This window comes from Cephus cinctus, unplaced genomic scaffold (assembly GCF_000341935.2).
Source record: "Cephus cinctus unplaced genomic scaffold, Ccin1 Ccin1_scaffold0921, whole genome shotgun sequence".
Taxonomy (NCBI): domain Eukaryota; kingdom Metazoa; phylum Arthropoda; class Insecta; order Hymenoptera; family Cephidae; genus Cephus; species Cephus cinctus.
In genome coordinates, this window is record NW_014333493.1 from 378,335 (window position 1) to 396,633 (window position 18,299).

Here is an 18,299-nt window from a genome sequence, read left to right on the forward strand (position 1 = left end):
TTTTTGGAAATACGCAGTCCGCTTGACTCGATGCTAATTTAATTAATTTTAGTCATCTAATTAATCTGACTCTTGTATACTCTGTGGCAATAATTGCTACTGTGCGAATCCGAACAAGTGCAGAATTCAGAACGGAGTATCGCGTGCTCAATAAATATTCGCGATCAGTTAAACAGCTCGTGAACGATATAATGGATATATGCTCGAGTAAAAGCTTTAATAAATATATCTGATATATCAAATCTATACTATGCACAAATGCTTCGACTATAATATATTTACATTATAGTATGTATATGCAAGCGCGTAAGTCTATTCGTATCCTTACTAGAGCGCGTAGGCAAGTCCGATAGAGAAAGTCAATAGTCGCAACGCGTGCTCTTACTATAATAACGTAATGTACGTGCAATAGGTATGGTATGAAAAAAGCGAATCAAATTTCGTAAAAGATAAAAATAAATTGTTCATTCTATTTGCCTGGCCAACCAATGAAATTTATTGTTGTTATGCAATTAAATATTCATTCACGGTCACTATACTCCATCCAAGCTTTTAAATTGCGAATTATTATACTTTTGCTATTCGCGTATACGTTATCGCTGTATTAAAACGCTATCGAGCGATCTAATGGTGAACCTTTGGCTAATGAAGTGTATCGGAATTCTAACATCTAACGGGTGGCTCGAGTATATCTGCCATGTATCTGTATCAACTAATCCTCACTTTTCACATTTCGCGAGCAGTGTAATGTTTCGCTTGGGATCGTATCTTGACGAGTGTCTTATTAGATCTTACTGATGCTTTATGATCATCAGAATTAAAGGAGGATACGCTGCTTCGCGCTTTTTACTCATTAATGATCTTTTCAACTTTTTATTCGAACACGTGTTTCTTAATTTAATGTATTATGGTACTTATTTGTAATTTTGACTGGGTACAATGATCATATGTTGAGGATCTGATGAGAGCAATTGCTGACAATTTTGAATTGATAAGAGATCCTTGGAGGGGGGGGGGAGTGATTATGGATAAATTACAGGTTTTTTGGTCTCATATTTTTTTTGAAAAAAATGTAAGGCTTTTTCGTGATTACTCGTAATTATCATAATGAGTGTAAAGCTACTAACTTTTTTTGTATTATTTATCCGTAAATGTTTTGAATGTTTGAGTTTATAATTTTCAGCTGGATTATAGATTTTTTCGAGTTACGCTTCGTTAGGTCGGTCTTTCGATTTGTCATTGGGATTCGGTCGAATTCTCAGAGAAGACGAATGATCGGTCCGTTAATGGAGTGATATAACGAGCGAGATTTACGATCGTGCTTTAAGGCAGTTTTCAAAGGGACAGCGCCATTCTTGCTGCGTTCCACGATAATTGGACGGAAGACTCGACACGGACGCGACGTGAATATAAAAAAAAAATGGCAATCCGTTGCATCGCATAGTTTTGGTACGATTACAATGCGCATTATGTAATAGTTTGAGGCGTATGAAAATAATGAAAAAAATGTCGATGAAATTGTGAAAAAATATTTTTTTTTGTTCACGAAAAAAAAAAAAAAAAGTTAAAATTTATTTCTAGCAAACTGCCGAGTATGACTTTTTTAGGTTATTGGTAAATTTGCACTTTTATTGTTTAATCGAAAGTATCGGTTATCTTTTCGAATTAACGTAATCAGGTCTATTGAAATTTTTCGGTAAAATTACATAAAATCGTAGTAAAGCAATGCCGAGCGATTGGTACGATACTTGGTACCACAGTCCCAACACGCGTTAGTCGATACTTTTTCTACCTGGTTCAATAGCCCAGCACGAATACTTTTAATCTTTCTCTTTTGAACTTTCCATCCTCATGGGTTTTCCCAATTACTATTTTTCAATGACTTTACCATTACTGTACTACGTTCCAAATTTTTATTTCGCTCCGGTCATTTATAATGATATTAGTCTATTGCGTGGCAAGGGATGAAACGAGACGATTTCAGACTAGACTGAAGTTGGCTGCACGACCCGTAGGAGAGGGCTGACGTCATCGGAAGTCTGAAATCGTATTTTATCTCCCGCCAGGCGCTATACTTTTCATAGCTGCATTGAAACTGGGAAATTTAATTTCTAGAGCCATTTAAAACGAGACGATTGCAAAAAAACAAATGCGGTTCCGACATGGACGAAATGAAGTCAGCAATTAATTGAGCAGGCAGAAAGTAGACGTTTTCTGCCAGTTAAATCGCATCGGTCTGAAATTGGCTCGTTTCGATTGGCTAAACAGGCATTGAAATTCGTTTTTTAAATGCAGGTACTACGAAAAAGTTAAAATTTACATGTCTTGCCCTATTATTTACCTGTCAGCCTCCCCGGGACATAATTTCATCCAAAGTGACAGCTGTCAAATTTCACTGATAATAACAGCGTCAAAAATTTTACTGAGGGGTCATTTTTGAAAATTGCAAAATTTATGACCCAAGCATAAAGTCAGTTTCGCACTGCATCTTTATGTCCAACTGTTCTCTGGCACATTTTTGCAATATTTCTTTTGCCTTACACATATACAGTCCTGTACAAAATTTTAAAATTGGTATAGGAAGAACACATTTTTTAATCACGATGATCTTTAATGGTGCAGCTTTTTTTTATTGTCGCTACTTTCTATAGAACGTCGATACATATTGACGGACATTTGGCACAGTAGGAAATGGGACGAAGGTGGCGAATCAAATGAACCAATAATAGTATCAAAGTGAATATTTTAATATAGCACAGTTTCTCCTACCTTATATATAATTCTACGGATTAAATACGTCAAGCTTGAATCGATACGTGATAAGACGATTATATTTCGAACTTTGTGGAAAAACTTGTTTAACGATAAATCGAACTTTTATTGGTCGAGATAATCAAGTCTATTTATTGATGTCAATGAGATTTAATTATCATATATGGGGCATTCTAACCTGTATGAATTCATTCGACCAATCATAAGCGTTTGGTCCTTTCACTGATATTATAAAAATACAATTTTTCTAATTACCCATTTTCTCCGCGAATTTAATTAAATCGAGTACATGACGTCATTAATATTTTCCCCATACGAAAGTGTCTTTTTTTTTTTTACGTCATTCAATGAAATTATTCGATACCGTTCCTGACCGTAGTCGATATACATATATTCCAGTCACACAATTTCTTTGGAATTTTAGTAATTCCGTCGGTAACGAACACGTGCTAATATTTTCTCGCCAATTTTGACCGACCGCTTTATGATTATTTGCAATTTACGAAATTCGCCCGATGCGAAACGCAGATATTAAATGACAGCTGTCACGTGTTGGGTATTTAAAAAAAATTCATCTTTTGCTTACATAAAATAACGTTTCAGTCAATACCAAAAGATTTCCAAACTGTCGAAACACTGAAAGCCATTCCGAAATCGCTCGACTTTTCGTTCCGTTCCACCTAGTATGGGCCGTATGGTACAATTGGTCCAATTAATAAACACCATTGAACCCATAGAAACTCGACTTCCTGTAGAAATCTAATTTCGAAGGATTAAAGTTTCACTGTAGCCATCATATTCTAATATCGTAATATGCTAATTGATAAATTCTTTCTTTGTACCCACCCTATATACATAGTCCAATCACGTCGAGATAACTATAGGTAAATTATCTCAGCACGCTATCAAGCACCCAATGCTAAAAAATCATTAGCCATCAATTAGATGACTTCCCGTTAAAAAAAATTTTCCCTCAAATCATCCTCGTGATTTCATCAGCGATGATTTTCAACGTGAGCGCAACAAAATTTGGTAAGATCTTATCTCAATTATAATTAAGATTACCGATCGCGATTAAAAATTAAATATCCCATATTTTCGAATACCTTGATATATTATATGAGATACTAATTCTTGTTATTGTACAAAAATTCTAAACCAATGACTTGGCTATCCCGGAATAACGTTCAGTGGATGAATGACTCATGTAAATTATCCTGAAGAAGGAGCAGGAACTTTCTAGAGAGAATGTGCCTAATATAATTGGGTCCAAACCACAAGGCCCTAACGGATGAGCACAAGGCCCAATTTATTGTACGGTCTTTAGGAACACTTGATGATTCCAGACCGAGACTCGGAGAAAGGAAAATCCGAACGTGACTAATTTAATCCATATATCTAAAAGTAAAAGCAGGTACCTTCCATCGTTTAAAAATTCAATAGAAAAATATCTACAAACGCACATTACGGTCAGTACAAAGAAGCCGGAACTAAAGATATAAAAAGATAAGAAAAAATTATATCAATAAAAGTAAAAGTATCTCATCATCTCTTATCTTCCAGATAAATAGCCAGCAATACTTTCTACGTGATTAGAAGGCTCCTACGTATGAGATATGCAAATTCAGTAATACGCAAATTTTACCTCGAGCATATCGACAGTCACTAACCTACCGTAAAGATCAATTGGATAACATTATATATTAAGATTCAAATATATTCTATATACAGGTATTATATCGGTGCTCCGTATAATCATTGAACCACGAAGTATTTCGACTGGCAACGAAAGTCTTACCGTAGTAATGTAACGTCATTTATATTTTGCATGATGTTCACCGTCGAGTCATGCGATATTTTGGTGTCAGGTTGACCGTGATAAGTTTCACTTACTTTCCCCAATGGGAACGTCATCGATGATTGATTATGGGATTATCCTTTGGCCCCTGTATGCCTTCTGATAATACTTACCGGTTATATATAGAGTATTATACCGTACAGGGTATATGGTATAGGCATTCACTGTAGTCATCGATATAGGATAATGTTTGGCCGTGTAACGAGGCATAAACGTAATAGCATTTCTCTAGGACCCATACGGTGAAAGTAATGATGATTTTGTCTGTTATATCCAAAGAATAACGATTGCATGGCAAATTGTCTTTTAAAATGATTTTCGCACGCAGCATACTCGTGACGTCAATAAAGAGTCATCGAATATATCGGAACCGACACGAGTCTCTGCTGATCGATTCTAGGAGTGGTTTCTTATTGTTGGTATCCCTGTAATGATCGTAATGTACTTTGGTATTGACTTCCTTGTGGCGATGATTACTTTTTCGTTCCTAAAAAATTACTTTTGCCCGAAGTCATTCAACTCGGGTTTTATCTCTTTCGAGATATGGTATAAAGTCATTTGAATCCTTACGAAGGGAAATCGTTTGGGATCTCATTGAGAATAGGGTTACGTATGCTTTTTTGACATGCGTCGTTTAAACGAAGATCGATGATCTTGATTTTTTTGGTATATCGTTTGGTCCATCTTGATATGGTAATGGGGTCGTTTACTGTGACGGGAATGATCGGAGATCGATCTTTGATCTTGTCGACGCGAATTTAATTAAGTCATTGAAATCTTCACGGTTTGGTTAATACAAGACTTTTAGTGGGTTTAAGCTGGATTCCCTGATTTTTTATATACGGAAGTTTATTGTTGATGCGATTTCTGTTATTGCAAAAAATATTGCATTCACCGAATCATTGGATTTAGCTTTTTTTTTTTTTAAAGGGATTCCTGTATGCTCGGTTTCACTGTTTTCTCTAACGGGCGAAAGTCTTTGACTGATCGTGAACTTTCTTGTTTTCGCAAAAAAAAAAATATGTATACCGTGAAAAATATATAAGCATCGTGTACCATTCAATTTTGGATATTCAAGGGATTCAAACGTGACGTCATCCGTGATACATTTTTATGATCAGGCTATAATTTTATATGTCGACGTTAATGATGTCACCGATGACCAATTTGCGAAGTGGGTGGCAACGAAAATGATCTTGCGTGGTATACAAATTTTTTTTTTCTGCACAATACTTGCTTCTGCACTTGTTTATGAGAGAAATTTCGATGAATGTTTAAATTTATACTATTTGCACTGACTATCTTGATTATATTCCCAACCAATGAATATTGTGACCGTAAGCTAAGTGGCCGAATTTACGAATTTCGATATAGAGTTTTTTTACAAGTGGATACATTAGCTAATAATCATGTAAGTAGTCATATGTGTCACGCATATATCATATATATATAATAATCGCAAATACTAGGTTATGTGCAAAATATAATCACTTGATTATTACAAAATATATATTTCGTCATCTACCTGTCGATAGAGTTCAGGGTTATGTTTTCATGTAACGAGTAAAAAACGAATACGTCATTAAAAATAATTTTTGCACGCGATTATTAGATATTTTTAATATTACCGTGGAAGTGCGAAAATATCATAAAGTAATTTACCAAATATTCGATTAAAGATATATCGTCGTATAAGGACTTTCTCAAGATACTTGATCTATAAGTTTGGTAAATTTAGATTAAACGCAGTTGTTATTGAATTATAAAATAATTTTATATCTTTACGTAAACTTTTTTACATCCTTTGATTATTCCGAAATGCTTATAATACCCAGTGCATCCCAATCGTTTGCATATGATCTCCGTATGCATTAGGGGAGAGTTACGATCAATTAAGTCTCAGTATTATTTCATCGTATAAATTTTTTTTGCAAAATAAGGAACTAACGAGATCATATCGGTCAAGTTACATCCAATTAAGCTCGCTGCGATTGTTGATATGTAAAATTATTCGCGTATGGCGAATCGCGCATGATACGGGGAGATGCACGAGAGTGCGAAATATACGCAAGAAAGATGCATAATACATCGCGTGTCAATTGACGGATACATATCAAATGACATATGTGACTTTTTCGTTGAACACATGAAATTTTCGATAAGCCGTAACCCGAGAAAATTAATCCGAAGAAATAAATTGAAGAAAAAAAAAAGAAAAAAGAGAAAATCCGTTACGAAATGGTCGAAAAATAATAATAAAATTTGTCCGTTCAATTTTTCATTAAAAAAAGTAATTTCACGTACAAATTGCTCCCGGAAGTTACTGAATAATTTTTTAACGTCATTGTCTTAAGGCGCATTCAAAATTGGCTGACCATTTGCCGTGCGGTATAGCAAAATGCAAATCTCGGCACTCGCTGCACGATCCGTCGTATCATAATTCGAGCGGCTCGTAAATTATAAAGCATAGAAGGTGCACGACGCCAATGGCCGTTGGGCACTTTCAAAACTTGACGACGCAAAAACTTTACTATTTTATACACGAAGTACGTACCTATATCCGACGCCATGTCTAATATCCATGTGCCAATGACGTAGCTGGCGTTAGAAAACGAGAAATCATAGAAGAAAATTAGAAATTTAATTATACTTATGTTATGCGTTATACGATATATCAATATTATAAAAACCCAACCCAAGCTTAATATATAAACATATTTTACTCGACTGTCGCAAAATATTGCAAGATTGGATTAATTTTTTGTAAGTAACTTTTTATACCTCTAATGTATGTACTGTGTATTCTAAACAAAATTTCGCAATTTCATTTTTTGCAATTAGCCACTCAATTTCTAAGGCTGACAATTTCATTGTCGTGACGCGTGCTATAGATAATGAACGTCCGAACGACACGGTAATAAGTAACAGGTTGTTACATATTGCCAGGATGCTTGGTGTCCTTCGAGAATAACGTTCTCCTATATAGCAATTGTATATATATATATATCGCAGCCACCTTAGTGCAGTTTTCATGGAAACGACTCGAGCACGCCCCACGAAACACGGCAATTCTGGGCTCCTTTCACCGCGTAACGACGTTAAACCGTGCTACACGGCACCGAGTAAGAAAAGCATTAGCACGAACGAAGTATAGGCATGGTGAATCGTACAGTATTCTATTCAATCGGATCCTATTGAAAGTTATTCAAAATGTACTAGGATAGGGAGTATGGCAATGTCGAATAGGATAACGATTGAAATTGAAAGGAAAATAGGATTAAAAAATTTTAATCAATATCAAATGATTTTTTGAAACCGGTGATTTGAGTATAGTATACCAGTCGTATAATTGAATAGAAATTGCGAATCGAGTATAGGGAGTAGAGGATTATAAAAATTGTATTGAACAAATTAAAATATTCTGTGACAGGATGGTCTTTTTTATTGTTAAATAATCGCTGCTCGTTATTTTTTCTTGAGTTGTATGAAAGGACAATGTTTATTATCATGCTAAATTAAATTATTCGCAAATTGCACAACAGCTATAAAATAGTTAGCAGTCGAAGGCACGGTACACTTAATTGAATATTGATATTCAAATGACGTCCAATTATTCAATTTAAATGTAATGATTAATAATAGCAAATCACTGCGTCTTGATGATTTTCATGGTACGTCCGACCTATTGATTCGTATGCGATAATTTCGAGGGTCTTCCTTTTTTTTTATATCCTTCAGGCGGCATATATAATTGGCCGCGTGAAAGGGGCGATATTTTGAGTGAAAGAAAGCGCCTGTGATCGAGATTGTCCTTTTTTTTTCCAAGTTAATTATTTTTATAGACGTCATGTTTGCGTTGTGTTTGTGAGATTATGCGGGTCTCAAAAAAAAAAATTAAAAATCAAAAAGGCCATGTTATGCCACGGGCCAACATTCTTTGTGTGTAAATGGCTGGTTGTAAATTTTAAATTGCTAGTATAATACTGTACTAGTTACTACTATATTATATATATATATATATATATATATATATATAACCAGCAATTTATGATTAAAAAATGCACCAGACACACGTCGTCTTGTTTTCGAACTTGTAAATTTCTATTAAGCCTTTTCTTTAAATCCCTGCAAACTCTCAGACTCGAATAATCCGAAGAAAGTTAGCTATTCGAGATGATTGAGTGATCTTGATATAAACCTCGATGAGCCGACGCCCACTTTATTTTTTAGATGTATAACCGACAACGGTACATACGATTCTTTACGTCGATGAAATTAAATGGAAATTTATCGAAAGTCATCGATACTCTCTATTGATAAAGTAACAATGATTCCTAGAGGTATGAATTGCCGTGTTAGGTGATTAGAAGAAAAAAATTTTTTTTTTGACAAATCCACGTAGAAATTAGAGATCGAATATTTTTCTTGGTATTCCAATAATTCCCCTTAGGTAAATAGTGTTATGTGGTATCGATCAGTTAATAGAAATGTCAGTTCTTTACACGGTCTTTCGTTATTAGATACCCGGTAACTTATAATCGTATGATATAAAAGTAATGGGAGAAAATGCTTAATACTAATCGAGCGCTTTTACAAAACAAGGATAACTACACCTGTTGGAATTTCAAATCAAGTTAATGTTACACTTTGTATATGCCGAAGGCACTTGCAGAAATTGGAAGTGCGTTAAACATTCGCACTGTTCGCAACAGTATAGCGGTTGTTGGTTATAACGTTATTTTACGTTACCGGTCTATACTGTAGTTAAATGTATTTGCAAAAAAAAATTTGCACATAGAATTTGTATTACCATACATAAAATATCCTATAAACATACCGGATTCCATTTAAGGAACAATAAAATGGAGTTTTTTGAAATTGAGAGTAACAATGGTGAGTGCAAAAAATTTTGCAACTTTTTAGTACGGACTGTAGCTACAAATTTGCAGGCGGAAAAGTGTACGATACTCTTGTATGATTCTTTGTTTAAGGAATTCCTGGAATATTTTAATATAAAATAAAATCTTATGAAATTTGCCAATATCAATTATCAATTCTAAATTACAATTTTTGCATACGTCCTACGTTTTGCGTGGAGTTAACGTGGACTCGGTGTTTCGCGAAATCTCGTTAAATCCGTCTCTGAAGAAACTTGTAGTTCCTACGCAAATATGGAGCCGACCCTTTTGCAGTCCATTCGTATTTTCGCAATAGCGCTTTATGACCAGTTCCTAGTGAATATCAATCAATCGTTAGACATTTCCCTTTCTAAGCTTTAGTATGTACTCGTTACGTCATGCGCGTAGACTTAGGTTGGTAATACTTGGTATAGAATAGTGTATGTGGGTGCTTGGGCGAGCCCCCTACTTTACAAGTATTAAGATACGAATTCAATATACAGGATGTATCAAAGGTTGGGGGTCGTTTGCGGCGGCCTTCGTGACTTTCAATTCTATCGATTCAAACCGATAGTATATTTATTCACGTATAATGCCCGAGCATAAAATTAATTGTTGCTGGTACAAAGGTATCAGATACCTTTATTCTTGTTTCTGTAGGAACAAAAAGTTTTTACCTTCTTTATATCTTGCAAGAGACTGTACATGACTTGGGTTTTTCTTTTTTTGACAAAATACCTTTTACCTTACCAGTATCTGGTTTTTGTCTTTCTATGGCTGCACTGATTTATTGACTAATTCAATTTTCGACCTAATGAGCCTCCAGTAGCTGTTTATATTTAACAGTTGGTATCGATTCTGGTCACTGGTGCAATTACTCTAAATTCGAGTGCGTGGACTCATACGGTGAATACCAATATTTTCATTCAACCTGTACAACGTGCAAAGGTTCGATGCAATAAAATATATGTATACTAGTTCAATAACCTGAAAAAAAACTTAACTTATTGCGACGCAATGCTGATAATATATGTATCGATACATTAGTCATGCTACTTGATTTTGACTGTGAATAAATAATAACCGAGAAATATGTCGATAAAAAGAATTTTTTAAAATCCAATATCCCCAATAAAAATGTTTTCTCAATTTAATTAGCATGTACATCAACGATTCTTGGGGTTCCAGTGTCCCCCCTTTTTTATCAGTATCACCCAGTAGCATGTAGTATTTTACAACTGCGGCTTAACATTTTTTACTGGATCAATAATTTTTGGGATTTTAATAAATATAGATCGATAATCGACTAATCGATTTTTTTACTCGTTCATTTCAAAATCCAATTGGTTCATCTTAACATACGTACCTCAAGCTGAATTATACGTGAAACTTATAAAATTTTTGCTTCTGCTACCTCTGGTAGGGTTGCCAATATTGGTGGGAGTGTTACGTCATCGATTTGTTATTATGATAACGTTTTGAATAACCGGCAATAGTTTCGTGACGCAATAACGTCTTTGACTGAACGAATCACAGCCGAACATTGTCACAGGCTAATTTGAGTTCAGGCACTCAGGACTAATAGTGTCGTGTCCGCGAGAGCTATCTCAGTCATTTATATCCTTGGGGTTGGCTGGAGTGTCATGAGAAAATGGATTATGTAAAAAAAACGTGTAGATCGGTTAACCCTTTTAAAATCAGTGTAATTAACCCTAGTTTTAGTGATTTCATTGTGTTTTGTGATTTAATTGAAATTTGAGTTCTATCATTTTGAGTAATCGCTCGCTGACAAACTAATGGATACTGACTTTTGAACTTGGCAAAAAATATGAATTTCCATATTTGGCAGCTTTCGGCTCACGATCGACGATAATTCACGTGTGACGGTAGATTCGCGCGATACTCACCTTAATAAAGTGTTAAACTGTCTAATCTTTATCCGCCTTAAGATCTGCCATGTTCCATTCCTAATGCGTATATGCAATTTATTAAGACCATAACACGTGTATCGATCTCACATACGATTTATAATACGACTGATTAATCGATTATTTGTAACAGCCTTAATATAACCGATTAACGTATTTTGTGATTTCGGCTAATAAAAATTAATTAAAACACTAATATTGATTTACCAATTAATAATTCTTAATATATTTATTCTTTATCATTATCGTCAATAGTATCAAGCATCCATAAAAAAATACATAAGTGAATTCGTAGCCACGCAAGGTTATTCGTGTGAAAATAATATCAATTGGATAAAAAATTTTCTTGCACCAGTTTCCGGTGACCTCATCTTACCGAAGGTCACGGCAAATCCCATTGACACTCGCAATCTTTATAAAAGCACCATCCACGATTTCCGGTATCACCCGAAAGCGGATGACCCGTAAATTTCAATTTTATTCATTTTTACCTAGTATGCGAAAATTTCGTTTTCGTAATTTAGAAAAAATTTTTTATCACGTTTCACAATCAAGATCAATCTTATTAATTCATCCTCGTCATGCCAATCTCTTTGGACAGTGTTGTCTAATTATACATTAATACCTATACAAATATGTATATATCCACATTTGTTAACCTTTTCGAAATTCTCAGTGGTAATTACTCCTTTTTATTTAGCAGCAGGTGGTCGCTGCGTTTCCGATAAATAAATCAGCGACCATACCGTCTCGGCAACGGCGCTGCTACATTTTCTAAGCAGCCAGCATGCATCAGCCTATAACGAGTTATGTCGGCTGCATTTTAATCGCATCAAGCGTGCCCATGATAAAAACATCTGTGGGAACGCAATCGCGAGAATTCCAATCGGGTGTCCGATCTTGCGGCACGTCCGTCACCAACACAGAAGAATTGCCGGATACCCTCGTAACAAGCAGTGACAAAAAAGCAATAATAAAAAAAAAATCCGAAAAAAAGTAAAATAAAATTTCAAAATTTTTTTTTTTTTTTCAAAATAATTTGTATTTCCCAAAAAGTGCCATCGAGAGAGAACGTAAAGGAGAAAAAGAAATGTATGAAATAATTTATAAATTCTTTAGTTATATAAATTACACAACAATTATAATACAATAGTTAATTTATATAATCCATTGTGTAATAATTCGTTAACGGTACTTGCTCACGTTTCTTTTGTGTCTTGTCAATCTTCAGGACCGCAGCTGGTATTGTTCTTTTTTTTTTCTTGATTGAAAAATTATTCTGTATCGACTATGTTTTTCTGTGAGGTTTCTATTGCAATCGTTTACAGATCGAATATCGATCTTTAATACTTCAAATGGTTACTGAAGAGACTTGACCACGCGTGGCCGCCTTTCATGGACTCTGGTTTATTGTCAGTGAAGGGACACACGACTATGTACGTTTTCTTGCCATTCTTAGCAGGCTCTTAGCTCGCGAACGTAAACGTACCTGTTACACCCTCGCTTCCCATTAGACTTATGCTAATTCCCTAGCCTCGACTCGCTGCCACGAACCTTCTGTAACACCCAGAGAAGCCGCCGTGCGAATTATCGTAACGTTACGTTCGGTCTTATTCGCACATTAGTGTCGCGGCTAGTTTTATTTATGAGACTTTGCCGCGAGAAGCCGCGCGCGACTTTCGCCATTAATATTCGTGCCTTTGCGAATGCAGCTTCGTACCTTACATTTTCCAGCGTGTACCGGGTGACAAATTTTTACTGATACAAAAATCTAAGAACGATTCTTCGAAAAATTCTTTATTGCAACCATTGTATTTTCAAATTTGAAAAAAAAAACTAATATGTTTAATATTGTTTCGTATGCTTATTTTTCTGTCATTTTCTTTTTTTTTTTTTCGACAAATTTGGACTTTTCCTCCAGGAACTTTGTCACGATTCGTTGGCTATTAATCGATTTTTCGTAATTCGACTTTTCATTTCCTTGGTGAAATTGTGCATTGGACCCGTTGCGGTTTCTATACTTGTGTTTTCGTATGTAGCTCTTGGAGTAAACAAAAGATTTTTCTACGAATCCCAAATTGCCGTATCCAAAGTGACGTTCTGGCGGATTGTGGCGGTTCGAAAAAAAATACCATAGACAATGTGACAGGTAATCTCGACTCGCCGTTTAAGGCTGCTCCATATTGACTACAAGTATCGTTGCTGTAGCGCCTTGAGGAATCGGTATGACGAAATCGCGACAAAGCGTCAAATCAGCTCGATCCGACGGCTTCTTTTCACTGGTCTATTGTCTCCACAGGACTTATGTAATTCGATGATTGTTGATATCATATGTCTAAATAATAAATGTAATACCCGATATAATGATTGAAATTAATCGCTGAGTATTTTAAAAGTCAATTTAATTAATGGCATATATAATATACAATTATTATTTTATTACTGCTTTATTATAACTTATACGTCATGATGATTTCTCATCAGCTAAAATTACATTGGATGATGCATATTGGTCGTAGGCGTTGGATATCCTGGTAAATTGAATAAAAGACTAGTAACAACATCGCTGGCTTATATATCAAAGTCATAAGTCAACCTTAATCCTACTCCTTAATGCTGCCTTATGCATCACGGATGCCTACGGGGTATAGTTCAGTCTTCGTGAAATTTGAACTTTGACCTCACACGTCTGACCCTAAGACTGTACTGTATTACATCAAATCGATTATAACGTCCAGCAAGTGACTAAACATTATAAATGATATCCCAATATTGATTACTCATTAATATGTCAAATCAACCTTGCCCCAATTCTGGGGTCATGACCTGACCATGTAATGACTAACCGTGAGGTAATAGTACAATACGCCCCAATGACTTTTGTAGATACGAAGAACAAAATTTCCTAATGGCTTTGACTATATCGTTAGTCTATAATCCAAAATAGTTGCTATTGAAATCTAATTTGAAATTATTTCCACTATCAGGTAACGCAGATAAGATTAAAATTTATATTAATTATTTTTGGTATAAATATATTCATCGTCATTACCAATTATCGTCTTTACCTATTATACTAAGTTTTGTCATTTCTTTTATTTATTCATTTCAGAGCGTTGTAAAACTGCGAATTGGTTTCTGTATGATTAATTTTATTTCATTTGGTAAAATGATTATTGCCAAAAAATTATCTTACCGAATGCCAATCAATCGACTGTAGCAACCGTTCCAGCTGGTGTCGCGTACTTCAGCAGACAATTATTTGCCTCCTGTAAGAAAGTATTTTGATATTTTCTTTTTTAAAGAAAATTCAAAACAATTGGATGAGAAAAATTATTATTATTTATTACTACTTTGTATTTGAAATATTTTAATTTTCTGTTGTCAGGAAATATGTGTGTTGCAATATACAAGATAAAGCGTGGGTGTGTGACCGGTCTCGTATGTCGGTTCACTAACAATAAGCCGACTAAGAAATAGAGACGATTAACGAGCATTAATTATAGCTTGACGATAGACCAAGCATCGGATTCAGATACAGGATGAAATTGCGTCAAGGAATTGCGTGACGTCACCGAGTCATTTTTATTTCGTCTTAATTGGTATATGGCGGAAGGAAAAATTTTAATTGTATACCCACAATAGGTTTGTTAATTTTACAGGTGGAAAGGTAAATGACGTTTTCATTCGATCGACTCGATGATGGATGCAGTTGGTAGGATCGGTGGCAATGATGCTGTAGATATATGGACTCCCATAAATATATGGACACCTTGTATGGCAAGTAGAAATTATTTTATTGGATTCACGTATAAATACAAACAAACTTTGCACCTGGTTCAACGAGTCATTTTTATTGTTTTTTTTTACAGTCTCAATACTGTGGACGGTGGTTGCAGTTGCAGCAAGACAAATGCATCTCAAGAAAAAGATAGGAGCTATCAGGAGCAATGAGAACGAACAGTCGGAAGGAATGCGAATAATTCTTAGTTAATTGTCTAAGTAGTATATTTGAGCTTTTTACCTAAAATAGTATAAAGCTTGTCTGTAGTATCCTGGTTAACGATAGAACGTGAAATAACGTAATTGCGTGTAATCAGAATCATGCACTTCCAGGATACCAGTGAGTTTATCATTCTTATCTTTAATGCTTTAACTTGGCATCCGTTGAATTTAATGCTGGCAAAAAAAACATGTCATTATTTTTATTTATCTTGAAACGGTACACTCGGTACGCAGACAGCAGATAAAAATATTTTTTAATTTACAAATTAGGGTTATGATTATGTGAATTTACAGTGGTAATTATTATTATGAACGTAAATTCCAATCTCAGCCAGGGATCTTGACCGTTGTTTAAAATGTGAAACGCGAGTCTTGATACTTGCGCAATTCATTTATGCAAATCTGCAAGATTGCACAGTTCCCAGCATCCGTGATTCCCATTCATAAAAGCGCGAATAGGAAAGATGCACTACTGCGAGAATATTCCCTTAGTGTTATTCAATGAATATGCATCTCTCTGTAGTGCACTATGTGCTGTATATATATTTAATGATATTTTATGATAAATTTAGTATTTCATTCCTATGATAACCGCTTGAACAAAATATAACGAAAGGCGTCTTTCCAACGTAGCGACTTGACTCATAGTGCACCGAGTACCTTGGGTGAATTAATTTTACAATAAATATTAATAAGTGATTTAATAATACACAAAGTAATGTTGTGTAAAATAATATTTTTTTGATTCAATTAAAATATCAAATTTCATATTTAATCAGTCCACGGCTATAGCATTCTGCTTTTGCTTTTTTGTATTCTCCATGAATTTCTCAATATCCAAAAAAGATCTAGGACGTAATTTACAGGCACAATGAAATATGAACAAGGTCGTAACGTTAATGGGACACAGTCAAGTTTACCCAAGATGTATTACCGATCTTGTGTAACCCGATAACCAGCAGACATACATAGAAACATAACTAGACTACGTGCACATATGCAAGTCTCAATCATAGTCAGTATAAGGAATCGTTGTTTACCTAGTGTTACCTCACAAGTACCGTTTCACGTCCAGAAATGCCACTTTCATTCTCGACAATAGGAACCCGAGACTCTCGGGTAATCTTCGCGCGGCCGCGGTGTCCTGATTCACAGTACTTAATTAGCAATTAAAATCCATGAATTAGATAGAGCGTATGTCTTCCCGAGAGAGTCCCGTCTGTAATGACTCAATTTTTTTGTATTTGCTTCAATTAAGAAATCCCAAACAGGAAATCGTATGATACAGTACGAAGTGCAATGATAGTTTGCGCAATTTTTTTTACTGTATAAAACCTATAGGAAATTTTTTAAAAAATCACTATAGCATTCCTTATCCTACGACCTATGGGTCAGTCAATAGGGATCTATGGATAAAACGATGCTCCGAACCAATGATCGTTATCGCATCGATCACAGCCAATCGAGCGTAATGGCGAGTCACCTATAATCGGTCGTTTAGTCCTGCCGATTGCAGAATCCATCTTAAGGGAATTGGAAATGGAAACGTCTAATTTCGCGAGGACAAGATCGTGCTCGGGGTTGATATCGGTATAACAACCGATCGGTATAACAACGTTAAAAGTACGATCGATAATTCCCCAATCATCCAGAAATTTGGGGTTAATGTATTGTATCCTGGATTTTTTTTGGTTGAAAAATTGCAAAAAACTTTTTTGCTCCCTAGAAAATTCTTATTAACTGACCACGCACTACTGTGACTCCCGTAGGAATTATCCAATTCGTACAATGCATAACGAGCCTCGGGTATTTAATTAACGGAGAAAGTTCTCAGACTCGCCATAATTAAACGGACGTTTAATCGCGTCTGCGAATTTCTAAATGAGCTGCTGTTATTAAAAGAGGCAATAAATGGTTAAATTAAAGCGAGAACAATGTAAGGCGTTCATAGAAATTTTATTGGAATTAAGGAGATTCTCGTTACCGTATAAAAAGGACGTCCTTACGACGCTTGCGCTATGTGGGATTTATTTGGTGTTTAAAATAGTAAAATAATCCTTTTTATTTATGATGCAATGCAATTTTTTATCTCTCGATTATGCATCGTTCGATCCACGTATGCGATAACGAAATCTCTCCTCGTTTTGGCAGATCGATTAAGTAATCTCAATATTTATTCGTGTTTTTTTTTTTTCGCTACTTTTATACATTCAAAATTCCACTGGTCAATTAGTACTGTATCGCGTGTCACGTTTCCAACATTCTGTTTGCTCTCTTTAGTATCGAATAACGGCTGGTTTCGTCACGCGCTCGCAATGTTAGATCAATTTCAACATCGCTCTGCGCACGATCGATTAAACTCGCCAATATATATTTTTTGATCCTATCATTTCTTACGTAGTTAGCTATTGAAAGTTTCCGAGACACGTTCCGTAAGCACGCGTTATACGTATGGAATACGATTTAACAGCGTTGGATTCTGGGTAAAAATATTCTTACGGTATAATACAGACGCGTGTCCGGTCAAAAAATTGATATAAAAGAATTCCTGTTTATAACAATAGATCGTAAGAAATCTATGACTTTTGTCAAAGAATATTTCGTAAAGGAGATAGAAAGTTTCGCATTGAATAATCCGTTCTGCGATTCCTATGAGGACACGTTTGGATCTGACAGCGATTTCGTTTGAGGGATTATCGTTATTTTTTGTTTTCGTTTACCTAATTCGCAAAAATCCGTATATTTTTTCCTTCTATAACATAAGTTCTTCCGTAACTCCCCAATTTTCTATAACCGTTTAAATGTTCTTAATTCGTTTTATTTTGTTCTATATATCTT

The 18,299-nt window shown here is 35.0% G+C and overlaps 1 protein-coding gene across 1 annotated transcript in view; it reads left to right on the plus strand.

Moving 5' to 3' along the window:
• The window catches only part of LOC112494868, a 42,023-nt gene extending 26,787 nt beyond the window's left edge, over nucleotides 1–15,236 (plus strand). Inside the window, exon 5 of the transcript XR_003060770.1 lies at nucleotides 15,119–15,236. The gene's annotated coding sequence lies outside the window, so the exon portion shown is untranslated. The remainder of the gene's footprint in view (nucleotides 1–15,118) is intronic.
• The last annotated feature ends 3,063 nt before the right edge of the window (nucleotides 15,237–18,299 follow it).